General features: G+C 43.2%; 1 non-coding gene across 1 annotated transcript; it reads left to right on the top strand.

Moving 5' to 3' along the window:
- The first annotated feature begins 15,791 nt into the window (after positions 1–15,791).
- Positions 15,792–15,898, top strand: LOC111888516 (small nucleolar RNA R71). Its single transcript, XR_002849245.1, has one exon. It is a non-coding gene; the product is annotated as a small nucleolar RNA R71 (small nucleolar RNA).
- The last annotated feature ends 4,334 nt before the right edge of the window (positions 15,899–20,232 follow it).

Raw genomic sequence — 20,232 nt, 5'->3', positions numbered from 1 at the left:
GACCCAGTGCATGCTGTTATGTTTTGATTGATATGATATGCTAATATTGATATTGCTATGTGGACTGTATGTGTATCGGTATTTTGGGGTATTCACTAAGCTTTCGGGCTTACAGTTTCAGCTTAATGTTTCAGGTACATTAGGGGATCGCGGCAAGGCCAAGGTGTGAACGTACAATGTTTTGAAAACAAAGTTGTAATATTTTGATGAACTTGACATGTTTTTAAAAGTTTAAATTTGTTTGAAATTTTGGATGTTGCAAGTTGGTATCAGAGCCTCGGTTTGAGTGAATTGCAGGAACATTCGTGTGAATCCAGTCTCAAATCAAGGAACGTTTTTTTTTAAATGGTTTAATAAATCGGTTTTCAAAATAAATCAGGAGGATGCAGGATGTACGATCAGTCGGAGCCAGTAAGCAAACCCCAAAATACCATACAGTTATTTGATTATGTGACATATAAGAACAACATGTTAGTACTAGGCTAGGGATCTTCAGGAATTGCATGAAAGAATTGTCTGATTACGTGGTGTTCGATATTGCTATGTGGATTGTATGTGTATCGGGGTTTCTGCTTCTTCAGTTTATAGAGGATGTGATTGTCCATTGCTAACAAACACGGGGTTTCTGCTTCTTCAGTTTATAGAGGATGAGGCTTGGAGATTTTTGGGGTGTCTTTTCCGATAGACTTGATTCCGATTCCCATGGGGAGGTGTGCGTGATTGTGGGTATGGATTGGCTCAGTAGGTTCGGTGCTATGATTGATTGCGAAGGTCAGCGAGTGGTAGTTCGAACCCCAAGTGGGACAGAACTGATTGTATACGGTGAGGGCACCAGAGTAGGCTCAGGTTTTTGCTCAGCTGCCAGGGCTCGGCAGTACATTCAGCACGGGTGTATGAGTTATCTAGCATACATGGTAGATACGTGAGTTCGGGACCAGATTTCGGTCTCCGATGTACCAGTGGTCAGGGAGTTCGTAGATGTGTTTCCGGAGGAGTTGTCAGGGATACCTCCGGAGAGGCAAGTTGAGTTCAGAATCGACCTGCTGCCAGGTGCGGCTCCTATCGCTAAGGCGTCGTACCGATTGGTGCCGCCTGAGATACAGGAACTGTCATCGTAGCTACAGGAACTGCTGGGCAAGCAGTTCATTCGACCTAGCAGTTCTCCATGGGGAGCACCGATTCTTTTCGTCCGGAAGAAGGACGGAGCACACCGGATGTGCATTGATTACCGGAAGTTAAACAAGCTAACGGTGAAGAACCGTTATCCACTCCCGAGGATAGACGACGTCTTTGATCAGCTGCAGGGTGCATCTTAATTTTCCAAGATCGATTTGAGGTCCGGGTACCACCAGGTCAGGGTCAGGGAGGAGGACGTGGAGAAGGCCGCATTCCGAACTCGTTATGGACATTACGAGTTCGTGGTGACGCCGTTTGGGCACACCAACGCGTCAGCGGTATTTATGGACCTGATGAATCGGGTCTACAGACCGATGCTCGACCGCTCGGTCATAGTGTTTATAGATGATATCTTAGTGTATTCCAAGACTCGAGAGCAGCATGAGGAACATCTGCGAGAGCTGTTGGGGGTCCTGAGGCGGGAACGGCTGTACGCCAAGTTCTCGAAGTGTGAATTTTGGTTACGAGAGGTCCAGTTCCTTGGACATCTCTTTAACAAGGGACTAAAGGAACACGCCATTTGGGTCATCGTGGACCGATTGACCAAGAGTGCCCATTTCTTGGCCATATGGGAGAGTTTCTCGGCCGAAAAGTTGGCCGAGGTGTATGTTCGTGAGATCGTGTCTCGCCATGGGATTCCTATTTCCATTATCTCAAATCAGGATGTCAGGTTTACCTCCCGTTTCTGGCAGAAGTTTTACGAGGAGCTGGGCACGCGGTTGCACTTCAGGACAACATTCCATCCTCAGACAGACGGCCAGAGCGAGCGGACTATTCAGACCCTCGAGGACATGTTGAGGGCATGTACCATCGACTTTGGTGGGAGCTAGGATTCTCACCTACCGCTTGCAGAGTTCGCCTACAACAACAGCTATCATTCTAGCCTTGGCGCCCCGCCATTCGAGATGTTGTACGGGCGGAGATGTCGCACCCCGATTTGTTGGGGTGAGGTGGGCCACAGGGTAATGGGCCGGGCGGAGGTGGTTTTGCAGACGACCGAGAAGATTCAGCATATCAGACAGAGGTTGCAAACAGCTCAGAGTCGGCAGAAAAGTTACGCCGACAGGCACCGATCCGAATTGGAGTTTCAGATAGGCGACATGGTACTCCTGAAGGTCTCGCCCTGGAAGGGTGTGATCTGTTTCAAGAAAAGGGGAAAATTGGGCCCTAGATACATTGGGCCATTCAGGATCATTGCAAGGGTTGGCAAGGTGGCTTATAGACTAGAGCTTCCGGAAGAGCTCAGTCGGATCCACAATACCTTCCACATATTGCAATTGCAAAAGTGCATTATAGACCAGGAGGCTGTGGTATCATTGGATGATGTTCAGATCGACGAGCGCCTGAACTATGTGGAAAGGCTTGTGGCCATTTTGCAAAGAAAGATGAAGATTCTGCGGAAAAAGGAGATACCTTTGGTAAAGGTACAGTGGGAACATCGTAGGGGATCCGAGTGGACATGGGAGCTGGAGGCGGAGATGCGCGAGCACTATTCGACATTGTTCATACTAGCGGACTTGAAGGACGAAGTCTAGTTCAAGTGGGGGAGAGTTGTAACGCCCCGATTCTCAGGTATTGTCCAATTGTAGTTTCTTGGTTTGGCCCTACTCAACGAGTTGATTGCCCTACTCGTCGAGTAGCAGCGGGATTGAATCGCAACTTAAGTGACTGACTCGGCGAGTCCACGAGTGGGACTCGGCGAGTAGGAGCTGGCAAAAGAAACCCTAAGTCCCGGGTTCTACACTTTATTTAAGGAGGCTCAAGCCCCATTTGGCCTCCTTACAGTCAGATAGAACTCAAAGGAAAACCCTAACCGAGTGTTTTGTGCCATTAGTGCCTTGAAAGCTTGAAAGGAGAACTTGTGGAAGGAAGAACTTGGAGAAGCAAAGGGCTAGAAGCAAGGGAGGAATGGAACCCGAAATCTACCTCAGCTAGCACTCATAGAAGGTACCAAGTCGACACCTTTATCCGTTTTCCCTTCTAGATCTCATATAGTGGAAATCTAGGGTTTTTGAGGTGTAAGTAAGGTGATATTGCAAAACATAAGCTAGATCTGAAGTTGTAACTTCAGATCTAGACCATTCCCAAGTTCTAGATCCATAAAGTTCCTGTCTTGGACGTGAATGAGGCTTTCCTTGTGCATGAAACCCATTAAGAGCTTAGTTTTGGACATTTAGGACCTTTTTCGCCATGCATACACGTAAAGTTTGCAACTTTACGTGAAAGGCATACCCTGGAAGCTTGGATCTGTGGTTTGGAGTCATTGCATGCTTAAAATGGATCTGTGGTCAACAAGGAGGGACATTATGCGAAGGACTGTCGCCAGGCTGCCGCAGTTCCTGGTTTGAGGTTATGTTACCACTACAACCAGGTGGGCCACATGAGGGCCAACTGTCCACTACTTACCGCCAAGCCGGTGCAGGCTGCAGCACCAGCTACTTTGAGGATCACAGACGGGAGATCAGACAGGTCAAAGCCTCCGAAGGCTTAGGGTCGTGCTTTCCAGATTACGGCGGAGGAGGCCAGAGCAGCACCAGATGTGGTTGCTCGTATGTTTCTAGTCTCACCTTGTTTTATTTATCTGTTATATGCTTATCTGTTGTACCTGTAATTAGGTTCGTTTTTGGTGAATTCGTTTCCAACTTTGGTCTTATTTGACTCGGGGGCGAGTCGGTCTTTCGTGTCTCAGTCTTTTAGTGGGGAGTTCAGTATGCCTATGGGCGAGTTAGAGTGTCCGTTGCGATTGTCCATTGCTAACGAACACGGGGTTTCTGCTTCTTCAGTTTATAGAGGATGCGACTTGGAGATTTTTGGGGTGTCTTTTCCGATAGACTTGATTCTGATTCCCATGGGGAGGTGTGCGTGATTGTGGGTATGGATTGGCTCAGTAGGTTCGGTGCTATGATTCATTGCGAGGGTCAACGAGTGGTAGTTCGAATCCCAAGTGGGGCAGAACTGATTGTATACGGTGAGGGCACCAGAGTAGGCTCAGGTTTTTGCTCAGCTGCCAGGGCTCGGTAGTACATTCAGCACGGGTGTATGAGTTATCTAGCGTACGTGGTAGATACGCGAGTTCGGGACCAGATTTCGGTCTCCGATGTACCAGTGGTCAGGGAGTTCGTAGATGTGTTTCCGGAGGAGTTTCCAGGGATACCTCCGAAGAGGCAGGTTGAGTTCAGAATCGACCTGGTGCCAGGTGCGGCTCCTATCGCTAAGGCGTCGTACCGATTGGTGCCGCCTGAGATGCAGGAACTGCCATCGCTGCTACAGGAACTGCTGGGCAAGTAGTTCATTCGACCTAGCAGTTCTCCATGGGGAGCACCGATTCTTTTCGTCCGGAAGAAGGACGGAGCACACCGGATGTGCATTGATTACCGGGAGTTAAACAAGCTAACGGTAAAGAACCGTTATTCACTCCCAAGGATAGACGACGTCTTTGATCAGCTGCAGGGTGCATCTTGGTTTTCCAAGATCGATTTGAGGTCCGGGTACCACCAGGTCAGGGTTAGGGAGGAGGACGTGGAGAAGACCGCATTCCGAACTCATTATGGACATTACGAGTTCGTGGTGATGCCATTTTGGCTCACCAACGCGCCAACTGTATTTATGTACCTGATGAATCGGGTCTGCAGACCGATGCTCGACCGCTCGGTCATAGTGTTTATAGATGATATCTTAGTGTATTCCAAGACCTGAAAGCAGCATGAGGAACATCTGCGAGAGCTGTTGGGGGTCCTAGGCGGGAACAGTTGTACGCCAAGTTCTCGAAGTGTGAATTTTGGTTATGAGAGGTCCAGTTCCTTGGACATCTCGTTAACCAAGAAGGGATCTCGGTCGATCCGGCCAAGATCGAGGCGGTTATGCAGTGGGGGGTTCCGAAATCCCCCTCGGATATTAGGAGCTTTTTGGGATTGGCAGTATACTATCAAAGATTTATACGGGATTTCTCTAAGATTGCAGTAGCCTTCACTCGTCTCACAAGAAAAGGGGTGGATTTTCGGTGGGGTCCCGAACAGCAAGGAGCGTTTGAGACCCTCCGTCAGCGTTTGTGTGAGGTGCCAGACCTGACACTTCCGGAGGGAGTTGAGGATTTTGTGGTGTTTTGTGATGCCTCCATCACAGGGTTAGGGGCGGTTCTCATGCAGAGAGGACGAGCGGTAGCCTATGCATTGTGGCAGCTGAAACCGCATGAGACTCGATACTCTACGCACGATTTGGAGTTGGGTAGTGGTGTTCGCCCTCAAGATATGGAGACATTACCTTTATGGGGTCCGCTGTACCATTTACACGGATCAGAAGAGCTTGAGACACATCATGTATCAGTCGAACCTAAACATGAGGCAGCGTAGGTGGCTCGATGTAGTCAAGGACTACGATTGCGAGATCCTTTACCACCCTTGTAAAGCAAATGTGGCTACGGATGCTTTGAGCCTCAAGTCAGCGGGGTCTTCTACTCCTGCAATATGTATGAAAATAGCTGTGGACCCTTCGCTTGTGAGCTTAATTAGGGATGCCCAGATGGAGGGCATGCGACCGTAAAATTTGAAGAGAGAAAGGATCAAGGGTGAAAACACCAGGTTCTTGCATGATAGTCGGGGAGTACTGACCAGATATAGTCGGGTTTGGGTTTCGATGACTAGCGGGATCAGGCAGATGGTTATGGAAGACGCTCATAAGTCTCACTTCTCCATCCACCCGGGGGCCACCAAGAAGTACCGGGATTTGAGCTTGAGCTATTGGTGGCCGGGTATGAAACGCGAGATCGCTTGGTACGTCGAGAGGTGCTTGACCTGCAGGATGGTCAAGGCCAAACACCAGGGGTCGCATGGCAAGCTGCAGCCCCTGGAGGTTCCCATGTGGAAGTGGGAGCAGGTCACGATGGACTTTATCACCAAGTTGCCAAGGACAGCGAAGGGGTTCAACGCCATTTGGGTCATCGTGGACCGATTGACCAAGAGTGCCCATTTCTTGCCCATATAGGAGAGTTCCTCGGCCGAAAAGTTGGCCGAGGTGTACGTTCATGAGATCGTGTCTCGCCATGGGATTCCCGTTTCCATTGTCTCAGATCGGGATGTCAGGTTTACCTCCCGTTTCTGGCAGAAGTTGTACGAGGAGTTGGGCACGCGGTTGCACTTCAACACAACATTCCACCCTCAGACAGACGGCCAGAGCGAGCGGACTATTCAGACCCTCGAGGACATGCTGAAGGAATGTGCCATCGACTTTGGTGGGAGCTAGGATTCTCACCTACCGCTTGCAGAGTTCGCCTACAACAACAGCTATCATTCTAGCCTTGGCGCCCCGCCATTCGAGCTGTTGTACGGGCGGAGATGTCGCACCCCGATTTGTTGGGGTGAGGTGGGCCACAGGGTAATGGGCCGGACGGAGGTGGTTTTGCAGACGACCGAGAAGATTCAGCAGATCAGACAGAGGTTGCAGACAGCTCAGAGTTGGCAGAAAAGTTACGCCGACAGGCGCCGATCCGAATTGGAGTTTCAGATAGGCGACATGGTACTCCTGAAGGTCTCGCCCTGGAAGGGTGTGATCCGTTTCAGGAAATGGGGAAAATTGGGCCCTCGATACATTGGGCCATTCAGGATCATTGCATGGGAGGGCAAGGTGGCTTATAGACTAGAGATTCCAGAAGAGCTCAGTCGGATCCATAATACTTTCCACGTATCGCAATTGCGAAAGTGCATTATGGACCAGGAGGCTGTGGTATCATTGGATGATGTTTAGATCGATGAGCGTCTGAACTATGTGGAAAGGCATGTGGCCATTTTGGAAAGAAAGAAGAAGATTCTGCGAAAAAAGGAGATACCTTTGGTAAAGGTACAGTGGGAACATCGTAGGGGATCCGAGTGGACATGGGAGCCGGAGGCGGAGATGCACGAGCACTACCCGACATTGTTCATACCAGCGGACTTCAAGGACGAAGTCTAGTTAAAGTGGGGGAGAGTTCTAACGCCCCAATTCTCAGGTATTGTCCAATTGTAGTTTCTTGGTTTGGCCTTACTCGACGAGTTGGTTGCCCTACTCGTTGAGTAGCAGCGGAAGGAGGAACTCAAAGGAGGCTCAAGCCCCATTTGCCCTCCTTACAGTCAGATAGAACTCAAAGGAAAACCCTAACCGAGTAGTTTGTGCCATTAGTGCCTTGAAAGCTTGAAAGGAGAACTTGTGGAAGGAAGAACTTGGAGAAGCAAAGGGCTAAAAGCAAGGGAGGAGTGGAACCCGAAATCTACCTCAGCTAGCACTCATAGAAGGTACCAAGTCGACACCTTTATCCGTTTTCCCTTCTAGATCTCATATAGTGGAAATCTAGGGTTTTTGAGGTGTAAGTAAGGTGATATTGCAAAACATAAGCTAGATCTGAAATTGTAACTTCAGATCTAGACCATTCCCAAGTTCTAGATCCATAAAGTTCCTGTCTTGGACGTGAATGAGGCTTTCCTTGTGCATGAAACCCATTAAGAGCTTAGTTTTGGACATTTAGGACCTTTTTAGCCATGCATACACGTAAAGTTTGCAACTTTACGTGAAAGGCATACCCTGGAAGCTTGGATCTGTGGTTTGGAGTCGTTGCATGGCTTAAAATGGATCTGTATTGCTTAAGGACTAAAGGAACTCGGCGAGTCGTATGAATATAGCCGTGAACTCGACGAGTTGCTAGAACAACTCAGCGAGTCCGATGAAGGTTGCCTTAGACTTGACGAGTTGCATGAACAACTCGGCGAGTCAGATGAGCTTCCTCCAAGTTAGGAATGTGTGTGTGTCGACGTGTTACTAGAAGAGAAACACGACGCGTGGCTTTAGGGCCTCCATCGAGAATCGTGGGAACTCGAAGAGTCACGCCGGTGACTCGACGAGTAGGTAAAAGTTTCGAGGAACTCGGCGAGCAGCCGAGGGTACTCGACGAGTTAAGGTCAACATGGACTATTGACCTTGACTAAGGACATTTCAGGGTTAACTAGTTGGGTTATGGAGTATGATGTGTGCAAACTCAGTTAGTTTTAAACGTACTTTTAATTATCAAATAACACACAAAAGGCAGTGAACCTGTCAATTGTGGTATAGTTAAATTAGTAGGGTATCGATCACAGGGAACGGCAAATTAAAATTAAAAACTAATTTTATCTAAGTTAATTAATAAGTAGGGGTTTTATCTAGTTTTACAAGACTAGAAACTTACTAACTATTACTTACTTGAAAACTAGAAAACAAAATACTAACTAGATTCAATAAATGGAAGGGAACTTCTGTTTAGTTCAACTTAGTTGATTCTATGGTTGATTTCAAGGTAATGGTGCAATGGATTAATTCTTTCGTTGGTTACCGATTCAAGTGATTAGATTCGCATTCACTACACTAATCCTTAGCAAATAAACTAACTTAAACAGTGGCCAGTTGTCTAATTTAATTAGATTTACTAGATTAATTATTCGGGTTAAGTTAGACTTGCAATAGTTAATTAATTTATTCTTTTATTTAACTTCTTGTTTGATGGTCATCTTACAAGCTTGCACATGAATTTACTCAATTTTCTTATTAATTCTAGTTTCATATTCATTAATCCTAGACATATGGCGTAGTGATCACATAGCATATGAGGTTAATAATCAATAGATGTTCATGCTAATCAATTATCTTCCTATTAACAGAAAATTAATTATTATTCACACACAAGGTTCTTTAGCAAGCTAAAATAACAAAAATTCACCAACTTAGAATTAATCCTACCAATAAATCAAACCATATTGTCAACTTTGTATCCCCAAATAGAAGTCTAAAGGTTTTAGCTCATAATTGAAGTAAATAACAGCAAACAAAAAGAGTCAAATTGTTTAACCATAATGATAAAACAAGAGAATAAGTGGAATGATGAAATTTTGCCTCAATTATTCTTCGGGACTGAATTCTAGCTTCTCTCGTCGTCTTCTAGGGTTTTTCTGCCTTCTCAATCGCAGCTAAACTCTGCTAAACCGCATGGGGGGCTTAGAGGAGGGGCAAAGTGAGCAGCTGTACAGGGCCCAATTTTTTTGATTATATATTTTTATTTAAAAATACAAAATTATAATAAAGATAAGGGCCTTTTTTTCTTGTACGTCCGGGGCCTTTAAAAATATTTCATTTTTCAGGACCGGCCTTGCTAAACCGTTCCAGAATTCTCTCTCATCGTTCTGAAGAATTATCTTTATATATACGGATCGACTCGTCGAGTCCATCTCTTAGTCCCCGTATTGTGATAAGTCTCGGACTCGTCGAGTAGTCGACCTTACTCGCCGAGTAGGTGTTATTTTTGGTGTTTTTCTTCTTTGTTCCATTCTTGATCTCTCAACCGCTTCTCCTGCTTCCGAGCTTCATTTTTGGACTGAAAATATAATTCAAACACTTTTAAGTACCTTTTGTCCATAAAATGCAATAATTTAGCTAGGAAATGAATAAAAATCTATACTTAATATGAACTAAATATGCACATATCAAAATACCCCACACTTGACTTTTGCTTGCCCCCAAGCAAAACTAAATTTTAAAACATTAGAATCACATATGACAACTCCAATCTAACCCAGCCATTATGCCAACACCGCAACGCATACATTTGTGTCTAAAATTTTTCCTAAGGACCTCCCATACTCCAAATACTCACAATCGTCATAAACATTCGCTCACTCACCCCGAACTATGCTCATTTTATGCAACCCTCCGAATCCATCCGCAGAAAACCTCTTACCCTCAAGGTGTTTTTAATTGAGCAACCCAAGCATACATAATCTAGAATTACACTTTTCGATACCACTATAGAGCTCTTTTGAATTCTTCACTTCCTTGATAATTTGATCTTTGATCTCTTTGAATTCACCACCTTTATTGTTTGATTTTTGGTATCTTCAACTTTTTGGATTTCTTGGAATTTTGATCTTCTAATTTCATTTTTGACTTTGATGCTCCAAAATTCTTACGACTTTTCTTGTAATTCTCTTTTTTTACATGTACCTCACTTTTTTTTTCACTCAAAACCTACATGCTTAAGCAGGGGCGCTAAATCTCAACCTTTGTTGGCTAATGATAATAATTTTCCTGGATACATTTCAAGTTTAGGCTGCTAAACATATTGCATCCCTCAGGCTGAGTAGGGTCGTGTTTTTGTCCCATGATTTCACTGGAATAAGGAAGCCACAAATGCACTAGAACGTATATAGGCACAACTAAACATTTGGGTCTTCATACAATTATCAACACAATTCTAACATGGAATCCTAATTTTACTTTTACCAAAATTTTCTAAATTAAATCCTAAGTAATATTTTTAGTATGCAACAAATTTTTAAAATTAACCTAAATTAAGATTCTAAATTTTCTAATATGTAACCAACCCCCTACCCCACACTTATTTTATGCAATGCCCTCATTGCATATTATGCATGATAAAAACATAAAAAGAGAATAAAGAGGGAATTGGAACAAACTCCCCTGGGATAGCAGTCGGTAGGTTGGTCACTTTCATTTTAGCTCCAACTTCAATTGACTTTAGACATGGGAACATCTCATCCATGTCTTGGGTGTCGAAATCTCGTGTGGCTCGCTCCAAATACACGGAAAAACAGTGTAAGATCTTCAGGAATCAATATAGGAAGAATAAATGGTCAAGTGGTACTCTTATCAGCATCAAATCAGCAGTCCCCTTCGGTTAAAAAGGAATGACTCGTCGAGTCATATATGTGACTCGTCGAGTATAAGCACGGACATCTTCATATGTGTGAGAATACTAGGCGACTCGTCGAGTCAGTTTAGTGCACTCGTCGAGTAGTCTGCTGGACGAAAAAAAATTGGAATTCTGCATTTGTTCTAGCCTCCAATAAATCTTCAAAACTTTTTCCTCACTTCTGGACTCACTCGCTCATGTCCTTAAGGACCGGACTCGATACTTTGACTCTAATGCTTCCCTTTCTTGACTCTCTATCACTCTTATAACCCTTTTGACTCTAGAACTTTAACTCTCCTATGCAAGCATTCCTAATTCAATTCTGAAAAATAATCAAGGCAAACACACATTAAACAAAACAGTAAAAAGTCTTAACACATTCAAACAAACCAAATAAAAAAAAACAAAAACATAAAAAAATGAAAATTGTTCAATAAAAAATGCAAAGAAATCAATCCTCCTCCTCGTCATGATCCGTTGCTGTTCCACTTCCTCCCGCACCACTCCTTCTTGCACTAATAACCTCGTCCCACGATGGAATGTAAGGAAAGTTACCGCCATTAATATGCGGTATGTTGAAGTGATCGAAAAGCCGAATATGTGATTGGTTGCTAAAATTGATGCCCCGTGCCATTTGATCTTGTAGCCGCCTCATCTCCACATTGTACCAATCCATTGGTACCTCTTCATTATCAACCGGAATCACCGGCGGCTCTTCCTCCACATCCCGCTCCCTCCTCGAACGAACCCTCCTTCCCGGTGCTTCGGGACCAACAACCAGATCATCATGCGGGATAGCATAATGACCACCACCGTAGTCTTCAATAATCTTGGCCCGCCGGAAAAGAATTGGATTGAATGGAGGCGTAGGAATCATCGTCATAAAGTTCCATGCACCACGAGTCATCAACCCAAACGAGTTGGCTAGCCGGGTGACAAACATACCACCATTGATTCGAGAAGTTTCGCGATCCTTGACCGCACCCTCCGATAGATATGAAGCCAAACACCATGGAATATTGCAAAAAATGTCGGGTGTGATAATGCTCCATAAATAGAAGACATCAAGGTTAGAAACCTTGTCATCATCCTTCCTTTTGTTAATAGTGGATGAAATCAGACGATGAATAAGGCGGTGCGTAGGTGATCGGATGTTCCCCTCTTGTGCCGATTTTGGAATATAAACTTTGTTGCCAATCGTGTTCCACCACCCCAAGCTCATAAATCCATCGAGAAACACCATGTGGGATTGCTCCATAAAGGCCCGAAAGATATCTGTTGAGACCAAGGGCTGGTCATAAATTCCCAATCGACGGGCAAGGTCGAGCACGGAACATTGATGAAATTCACCCCCAAGACAGAAACTAAAACTTGTTGGGTGATAACAATCCACTCCCCCCGTGAAAGATACTGTGGAGAAGAACTCTAGGCATAGCTCCAAATACACCGGCTCTTGAATTCGAAAGACACGGCTCCACCCATCACAAATCATTGTTTCTCCTTCGTGGGTAAACTCCTTTAAAAGATACGGAGCTAACTCCTCTTCACAGCGTACTCCCTGCAACCAATCCCAATCTATCCTATTGGACACGTATATTTCCTTCTTCTTTATGTCGGCTAACTTCTTCTTCCACTTCCGCATTGTTGAAGCGGACTCAATTTGTGGGAAATTCAACCAAGGAAAGCCACCTTGGTGTCCCCCAGAACTTTGCCCCCTGCTGAACATTCTCTCTGCAAAACAAAGATACAAAACCCAGAAACATAGAGTATAATTGAAAAAAACGTCATGCACATGTTTCCCGACTCGACTCGTCGAGTCCATGTACGACTCGGCGAGTCGCAAGAACTGCACGAGTCAGTCGGCGGGTCGGTCTAAATTGGACCAGGAAATCTCAAAATTTCTTCAAGGGTTTTGTCTAGACACATGTATATAAGGTATTTAGGCAAGAATAAACATGCAAAACATCATAATTCATGAAAAATCGAAACCCTAGAAATTTAATATTTTTCAAAATTGGTTTTTTTTCTATGTAATTTCCATCATAGATAGTCTTAGAAGCATACTTTTAACAGAAAAGAGGAAAAAATTCGTTACCTTTTGTGATGAAACCTGAAAAAATTGAAGAATAATGGAAGAGGAACACTTGAATGCTTGAGAGAAAATTGGGGGAGAGGCGCACGGCAAGTGTGTGTGAAAAAGAAACTGATATTAGGGTTAAAACCCTAGTTACCGGTTGTAAAAGTAATTTCAATATTTTTTTTCGATAAATAATACCGACTCGTCGAGTCGGGGTCAGACTCGGCGAGTCTGGTCACGATACCATTTTTTTCTGAAATCTATATGTACTCGTCGAGTCATGGGCAAACTCGGCAAGTCTCTTGCAAACAATTCAAAAAAAATTTAAAAATTCTTGTTATTTATTAAGAAAAGAAAATTTATTTCACCCCACACTTAGTCCATACGCACTCTCAAGCAGACATGTCCGATGATTTGGAAGATTAAAATTCCAAAAAAAACGAAAAATTTCAAACAAAACTCAAAAAGGTAAAAGAAAGCAAACTCTAAACAACGGGTTGCCTCCCGCCAAGCGCTTCTTTTTAAGGTGTCGTTAGCTGGACTCCTTCCCGTCTACGTCTCGTCATCTTCCAGCATCGGGAATGCACGCCTAGTCTTTTGTGGTTTGTACTTCGTTTTGTAAGCGTGAATCTTCTATTTGTAAGCCCGTTTTGTTCCTCTCTCTTCTTTTTCATAACATCATTCTCAGCTGCTTGGGCTTCCATTCTCCTCTTTTTCTTCTTCACCCCATTCGTTTTCACCTTCTTTTGCACTTCTTTTCCTTCAAACTGAATTACTTCGTATTTTATGAAGGTGTGTGCTCTAGGTTTGGTAATGAATGGTTGATCAGCTTCCACCCTCCTTTCTTTTGCCTCCTCTTCTTTCTCTGTGCTCACCCTATCTTCAATTGTAATTGCATTAAGACATGCTATATAGGCATGTTGAACTTCCGTATCCATGTCTTCTTTTTCTTTTTGTTCTCCTAAAGAATGAGGAAAATTTTCCAAATCCAGATTATACAGAGGACTTGCAACCAGCAGATCCAAATCGTCCAAGTTATTATCAAACTCGACTGGACTCGTCGAGTCCAGTAAAGTGACTTGGCGATTCTGATCGTATTCCACCATTTCTTGGGTGTTTTCTGAGTCGGCTTCTTCCAGTAGCTTTTCTAACTCCTCCAAGTCCTTGTTAACATCTCCATCCTCTCCAGAATGTAGCAGAAACTTGGATGGATCTTCTTTTTGCAAAAGTTCAAGTTCTTTTTGTAATATCTCATCATCCAAATGGATAAATGAGATGTTTTCTTTTCTTTCCTCTTCTTGCTTGGCTTTTGGTAAAGCTTTAAATATTACGGACTCATCACCCACCCTCAATGTTAATGTAGACTCGCATACATCAATTAAGGCACATGCGGTGTTTAAAAATGATCTACCCAAAATGATTGGAATTTTGGGGTCTTCTTCCATGTCAACCACCACAAAGTCTACCGGAAGTATAAACTTGTCTACTTTAATAAGGAGATCCTCACAAACGCCTTGTGGATGAATTATTGTCTTGTCTGCCAAATGGATCTTCATATTTACCGGTTTTGGCTCTGGTAAATTGAACCTCTTAAAGAAAGAGAAAGGCATCAGATTGATGCTTGCACCCGAGTCGGTCAATGCTTGGGTGACAACTTCATTGCCAAACTGGCACGGAATTATAATATTCCCCGGATCGCCTTTCTTTTCGGGCAGCTCACTCAATAGTATCTCCGCGACTTCAGCCAAATCTTTCCTAGCAGTAAAAAGACCTTTTAGCAATTTGAAGTATTTGGGTGTCTGGAGCATCGTTTCCACAAATGGCCCATTAACTTGTAAGGCTTTAACATGCTTCATGAAGGTTCTATATGCTTCAACTTTTTCTGCAGGCATGGCTTTAATTGGGTATGGCAAAGGAGGATTATATGGCTTTAAAGGACTGACAGTTTTATCATTCACGCACGGACTCGTCGAGTCCATTAGAGGGACTCGGCGAGTTAGATCGGGTTTTGCTGGAGTCGACTCTTCTGCCCTTTCTGTCTTCCTCTTGGAGATCCTCTGTGCATCTGTGAAAATTTCTGCTTTACTGGAGGTCACTGCACTCACATTCTCCATTCTCGGATTGGTTTCGGTATTACCTGGAAGTTGACCCGGTCTTCTTTCGTTCACTTGGTGTGCAAGCTGTCCCAGCTGTTTCTAAATGTTGAGAATGGATGCCTGCTGATTCCTTAGCATGTCTCTGGTCTCATGTATTGCAACATCGTGATCATTGTGTCCCTTTTCGGACGCGGCTATGAATCTAGTGAACATTTCTTCCAAATCAGCTTTCTTTTCTACCGGTTCTTCTCTTTGATATAGTCCCCTCTCCTTCTGCTTGTATTTTTCCTCCTTAGCCTTCTTATACTCTTCGTATGGGAGCCATTCATTCTTAGGTTTTCGCCAAATTTCGTCGTATCGATCGCCACTTGAATAGAAGACTTGAGCTTTCTTATTTCCATTCTCATCCAAATCACACTCCTTGGTGAGATGGGGCCCTCTACAATTTTCACATCCCACCCTCATAGCATGGATTGTTTGATCCATTTTTGTCATTCTTCTATCAAGACTATCAAGCTTAGCTATCACCGCCGCTATGCTATCATTTGCCGCGTTCACCACTCCCCGACTTACTTCGTTTCTTGGATTGTGGTATTCTCTAGAGTTCTTAGAGAATTCTTCAATTAGCTCTTTGATTACCGGGGGCGCCTTCTTCGTGAGCGGACCTTGAGAATCTAGCAATTGCCTTGTGGTGACATTGACTCCATCGTAGAAAATGGAGACCTCTTGTTGGCTATTAAGGTCGTGATGTGGGCAATTTCTAAGCAAACTCTTGTACCTTTCCCATGCTTCATAAAGAGATTCTCCGGGCTGTTGCTCGAAGTTGGCAATTGCTTTCTTTAGCTTGGCTATTTTGGAGGGTGGACAAAAGTGATCTATGAACTCCTCTTTCATCTTGGCCCATGTGGTGACTGATCCGGGAGGAAGTGACTTTAGCCAATCCTTTGCAGCTCCTTTGAACGTGACTGGGAGCATGCGAAGAAGTTGGGTCTCGCGTGGGACATTCGGTACATTGAAGTAGTCGGCCACATCATTCACTTCGTCCAAGTGCTTGTAGGCGTCTTCGTGATCCTTCCCATAAAAAGGAATCTCCTTGAGTTGAGCGAGAATATGGCCTTTTAGTTCGAAAGTGGCGGTTGCGGAAATTGCGGGCTGCACAAGTCCCAGGCCGGTGTCATCGCGCATCCTCTTCTTCCATTCCCCCATGGGGACTTCATCGATATTAGCCATAATGATGACTAAATCGGAGTCGTGCTCGAATGTGGGTTCTTCTTCTTCCTCGGTCTCGTATTCGATATCTTCTCGAATTGGGTCTTCAATAGTCAAAGAGGCACTGGATGCTCCGGATTTGCTGCTCCTCTTCTTGCCGAAAACGGACTTGAGGTTTTTGAGTGGCGAGTTCTTTGAAGAAGCGGATTCTCCAACGGCTTTGCCTTTGCTCTTCCTTAGTGCGGATTCCAAGTCTTCAAGAGGGGGGGCTAGAGGTGTATCAGATCCTCGGGTCATGAAACAACTGTAAACAAAATAGAAAAACGCATAAAAGGAACAAAAATAAAATAAAATATTAAAACTGAAACAACAACGTACTTGCCAAGTTGGAACGAGTGCACTCGGCGAGTTCAAGGCAAAAAAAAATAAAAATTTCCTAGTTATTCTAAAAACGGACTTTTATTAAAACTAATTCTACTTACTAAATTGCTTCTTAAATAACTTTGTGTGAGATAAATCCCACACAAAGGATCGATTAAATTAGAATTTAATGTTAATTTTTAGAACCGTTCCCCGACAACGGCGCCAAAAACTTGATGTGTGCAAACTCAGTTAGTTATAAACCTACTTTTAATTATCAAATAACACACAAAAGGCAGTGAACCTATCAATTGTGGTATAGTTAAATTAGTAGGGTATCGATCACAGGGAACGGCAAATTAAAATTAAAAACTAATTTTATCTAAGTTAATTAATAAGTAGGGGTTTTATCTAGTTTTACAAGACTAGAAACTTACTAACTATTACTTACTTGAAAACTAGAAAACAAAATACTAACTAGATTCAATAAATGGAAGGGAACTTCTGTTTAGTTCAACTTAGTTGATTCTATGGTTGATTTCAAGGTAATGGTGCAATGGATTAATTCTTTCGTTGGTTACCGATTCAAGTGATTAGATTCGCATTCACTACACTAATCCTTAGCAAATAAACTAACTTAAACAGTGGCCAGTTGTCTAATTTAATTAGATTTACTAGATTAATTATTCGGGTTAAGTTAGACTTGCAATAGTTAATTAATTTATTCTTTTATTTAACTTCTTGTTTGATGGTCATCTTACAAGCTTGCACATGAATTTACTCAATTTTCTTATTAATTCTAGTTTCATATTCATTAATCCTAGACATATGGCGTAGTGATCACATAGCATATGAGGTTAATAATCAATAGATGTTCATGCTAATCAATTATCTTCCTATTAACAGAAAATTAATTATTATTCACACACAAGGTTCTTTAGCAAGCTAAAATAACAAAAATTCACCAACTTAGAATTAATCCTACCAATCAATCAAACCATATTGTCAACTTTGTATCCCCAAACAGAAGTCTAAAGGTTTTAGCTCATAATTGAAGTAAATAACAACAAACAAACAGAGTCAAATTGTTTAACCATAATGATAAAACAAGAGAATAAGTGGAATGATAAAATTTTGCCTCAATTATTCTTTGGGATTGAATTCTAGCTTCTCTCGTCGTCTTCTAGGGTTTTTCTGCCTTCTCAATCGCAGCTAAACTCTTCTGAACCATTCCAGAATTCTCTCTCATCGTTCTGAAGAATTATCTTTATATATACGAATCGACTCGTCGAGTCAGGTGGCGACTCGTCGAGTCCATCTCTCAGTCCCTGTATTGTGATAAGTCTTTGGAATCCCGAGTCATTATCTTCTCGGTTCTTCGATCGGACTCGCCGAGTAGTCGACCCTACTCGCCGAGTAGGTGTTATTTTTGGTGTTTTTCTTCTTTGTTCCATTCTTGATCTCTCAATCGCTTCTCCTGCTTCCTTCTGCTTCCGAGCTTCATTTTTGGACTGAAAATATAATTCAAACACTTTTAAGTACCTTTTGTCCATAAAATGCAATAATTTAGCTAATAAATGAATAAAAATCTATACTTAATATGAACTAAATATGCACATATCAGAGTACTCTATGAGGATAGAGACTGATGAGCATAATCGTATAATGGTAATAGGTGGTGGAGTCTTTGACAAGTGATCGGAGAGTTGTGATTATTTACTGAGCTGACATCTACAAGGTGAGTTTTCCTCACTATACTATGGGGTCTAAGGCACCAAGGCCGGACCATTGGATTTGATATCCTAGTAGTTGTTGATATGTTGAGTTGAGTTAGTAATGTATGCCAGTTGATATGCTAGTCGGGTAGATCTGTCGAACTGCCTGTGATACTGATTGATTACCTGTATGTGCATTTATCTGTTACATGTCGACATGTTGTGTGGGGTGGGTTGAGGTTGTACTGCTCCGTGCGGTAGCCAACAAACCCGCGAGTATTCCAGATATGAGCTGAGGGCCCGATAGGCATTCCAGACTCATACTGAGGACTCGGGAGCATTCCAGATACGAGCTGAGGGCCCGATAGGCATTCCAGACTCGTATTGAGGGCTTGACGGCATTCCAGATACGAGCTAAGGTCCCGGTAGGCATTCCAGACTCGTACTGAGGGCCCAGGGGTGGTCCAGCTTGCAAAGTTGTGGACCCAGTGCATGCTGTTCTGTTTTGATTGATATGATATGCTAATGTTGATATTGCTATGTGGACTGTATGTATATATCGGTATTTTGGGGTAAGTCGCTAAGCTTTCAGGCTTACAGTTTCAGTTTATTGTTTCAAGTACATCAGGGGATCGCGGCAAGGCCAAGGCGTGATCATACAGCTCCTTCTATTATGTTATTTTTGGGGACAAGACTCTGATAAACAATGTTTTGAAAACAAAGTTGTAATATTTTGATGAACTTGACATGTTTTTAAAAGTTTAAATTTGTTTTAAATTTTGGATGTTACAGTTTTGGTCAAAATGGACTTTAGGCTTTCTGGAAATTTGATGAACTCGACATGTCACAAAGGTGACTCAGCGAGTTAGCTTTGGATTTAGTGGAATGAAATCGGGAGGAACTTGATGAGTTGTTGGATGCACTCGGCGAGTTGAGGTCAACATGGACTGTTGACCTTGATTGTTGACCTTGAGACCAGGGTGGACAAGGGTTGAATTTGAGGATATTTATTGGGATTATGACAAGTTAATTACATGTTGATTATAGGCAGTTGAGGAATAGTAGTGTGTGGGGAAATATCTGATCTTAGCCTATCGGTTCTGATGGGTTTCAGCTTCGGTAGTCAGACTTTGAGTCTTACTCAACTTTGCATTACTTTGTATTGGTAATTCTCCCTTCTTTGAGTTTTCCATACTAAAACGTTTCAGTACTTTATCTAAGTAAGTGTTTTGACTAAGTCCTATTAGTCTCTTACTTCGTTCTCTCACTATCCTTATTCCCAGAATATAGGAAGCCTCTCCGAGGTCCTTCATAGTGAAGCACTTCCCGAGCCAGGACTTAACCTCCTGCAGAGTCGGGACGTCGTTTCCTATGAGTAGTATGTCGTCGACATACAAAACAAGGAAGCTTACTATACTCCCACTGGCTTTGACATATACACATGATTCATCTTCGCTTCGTACAAATCCAAACTCTTTGACTTTCTCATCGAAGCAAAGATTCCATCTGCGAGACGCTTGCTTAAGTCCATAAATGGACTTCTCAAGCTTACACACTCTATTTGGATGCTTCGGATCGACAAAACCCTCTGGCTGAGCCATGTAAACATCCTCAGCCAACTTCCCATTAAGGAAAGCGGTTTTGACATCCATTTGCCAAATCTCATAATCATGAAATGCGGCAATAGCTAGCATCACTCTAATAGACTTTATCTTCGCAACTGGTGAGAAGGTCTCATCATAGTCAACTCCGGGAGTTTGAGTAAAGGCCTTCGTAACCAATCGCGCCTTATATGTGTGTACGTTTCCATCCACGTCGGTCTTCTTCTTGAAGATCCATTTGCACCCAACGGTCTTACGTCCGGGCACATTATCAACCAAATTCCAAACTTGGTTG

The sequence above is a fragment of the Lactuca sativa genome, chromosome 2, assembly GCF_002870075.4.
Source record: "Lactuca sativa cultivar Salinas chromosome 2, Lsat_Salinas_v11, whole genome shotgun sequence".
Classification (NCBI taxonomy): Eukaryota; Viridiplantae; Streptophyta; class Magnoliopsida; order Asterales; family Asteraceae; genus Lactuca; species Lactuca sativa.
Note: the sequence above shows the minus strand (reverse complement) of the source record. Positions and strands in the feature narration are given on the sequence as shown.